Source organism: Sceloporus undulatus, chromosome 4, assembly GCF_019175285.1.
Source record: "Sceloporus undulatus isolate JIND9_A2432 ecotype Alabama chromosome 4, SceUnd_v1.1, whole genome shotgun sequence".
NCBI lineage: Eukaryota > Metazoa > Chordata > Lepidosauria > Squamata > Phrynosomatidae > Sceloporus > Sceloporus undulatus.
Window position 1 is genome coordinate 93,136,686 of NC_056525.1, and position 2,462 is coordinate 93,139,147.

Sequence of the window (2,462 nt, forward strand, 5' to 3'; positions counted from 1 at the left end):
GAAGAAAGAAATCTTGTAACAAATTTGCTTACAGCAGCGAGATTAATTATAGCAAGAAGTTGGAAATCAAAAATAAATGTGGAACTGGAGGATTGGTATAAAGAAGTCTGGCAAATAATGATCAATGATAAATTAACATGTAAACTGAAAGTGAAGAAAGGATTATGGAAAAGAAATGATTTTGATGAAATATGAAAAAAATTATTGAAAAAGTATTAAGAAAAGAAGATGGAAAATTACCTTCACGAGATGAATTAAAATTTTGGTTGGAGTATATGGATGGGAATGGTTCCAGGGAAGAGGTGCACTGAGGTGATGTTTCTTCTGAATTCTTCCGTTCTGCATGAGCAAAATATCCTTCAAATGAATCTGACAACCTTTTCAAATGAACCATGCACAGTAGGAGTTATGGATCCAGCATCAGCAACCATCTCTTCTAGTGAATTAAAATTTGAAAGACTGCTTCTTTCCATCCTTCAACACCAAAGATGTAATTTTTTTCTTTGAAGGCATTCAACTTTTCACAATTCTTTTCTGGAAGAGAAACACTTAGGTCATTCATACAGGTGAAAATGTCAGCTGAGTAAACCAACATTTGGATGAATTCCTATGATTCCAGTGCCCTGAGCAGGTCACATTCATGCCCCTTCTGAAAAATTTTGATTTCTTCTTGCAGTTCAAAGAAGCATGTTAAAGCTTGTCCTCATGACAACCAACAGACCTCTGTGTGGAAAAGTGAAACTGAATGTTCACTTCTCAGATCCTCACAAAATAATTTGAGGATGTGATGGTTCAGAGGATGTCCTCTGATCGAGTTGATGTTCTTCACACAAGTCTTTAAGGACTTTTTTCAAATTTGGAGGCTATGTTTTTGATGCTAAAGCATGCCAATGAAGAAAACAATGGGTAACATGCAAGTCTGGAATCTCCTTTTCTTTTCTTTTATCTATGCAGTAAAGCCAAATTTATTTCCAACCATTTTAGGTGCCCCATCAGTGTACACTGAGTTTGATATCTAGATCATGTTTGGTAAAGAGGTCTTTCAGCAGCTGTATCACGTCCTTTGCAGTTGGATTTGTTTTCAGATCTTTACAAAACAGGAAATTTTCCTTAACAGCACCATCATTGATGTACTTCACTAATGTGGTGAGCTGACTACAACTGAAGACATCAGTTGACTCATATAATAGCATCTCTAGGTTTTCTTTATGAACGAAGATTCAGGAAGGACTCATCCCACACTTTCTACAAGTGCACTGATGACTAAAAAGGCCGATCCGAGATAAATAGGTCCGGTTGCAGAAAGCAGAATGTCTCCTTGGGTGATGTTTCCAAGTTGTGGTTCTTTCTGTGTTGTCGTTTCTCTTCAAGATTCGTTTGGTGTGAATTTTTGAAAAAGGCTGCAGCATCGTAGATAATGTGTCTCCATGCCTCCCAATGCGAGGCCAGGGCAGACCATTGTTGGTGATCGATTTGGCCAAGTCTGAGATGTTGTTTCAGGGAGTCCTTGTATCTCTTCTTTGGGGCGTCCCTCTTACGCTGACCCGTGGCGAGTTCATCGTAGAGTATTATTTTTGGGAGGCGATGGTCCTTCATCCTAGAAACGTGTCCTGCCCAGCGCAGCTGCGTCCTCAATAGCATGGCCTCAATGCTGATGATCCTTGCTTGCTCAAGGACAGCAACATTTGTCACATATTCAGTCCAGTGTATATTTAGAATTGTGCGTAAACAGCGCTGATGAAAGTGTTTGAGGAGCTGTTGGCGATAGGTGACCCATGTTTCAGACCCATAAAAGAGAATAGACAGTACAATGGCTCTATACACACTGATTTTTGTGCTTCGCCTCAAGTGGTTGTTACTCCAGACTCTTTTGTGAAGCCTTCCGAATGCACTATATGCCTTTGCTAATCTGTGATCGATCACTTTATCAATCTTGGCATCTGAGGAGATTATACTTCCCAGGTAGGTAAAGTGCTGAATGGACTTAAGCACAGATTTGCCTACCGTGACATGAGGATGGTAGTATTCTTCCTGTGGTGCTGGCTGGTGGAGAACTTCCATTTTCTTCAGGCTGACTTCCAGCCCAAAGAGCTCTGCAGCTGTAGCAAAACAAGATGTTAGGTGCTGCAGAGCTGCTTCTGTATGGGCAATGAGGGCAGCATCGTCAGCAAAAAGCAGCTCATGGACTAGATAGTTTAGAGTCTTAGTGCAAGCCCTCAGACGGCTTAAGTTAAACAGGCTACCATCAGTACAGTAGCATATATAAATGCTGTCTTCTTCTTCGAGATCTGCCATAGCCCTTTGAAGCATCATGCTGAAGAAAATTGTAAATAGAGTTGGAGCGAGAACACAACCTTGTTTCACTCCGTTGGTTACTAGAAAGGGCTCTGAAAGAGCATTGCCATATCTGACTTGACCTTGCTGGCCTTCATGTAGCAGGGTAATCATTTTGAGGAATTTGG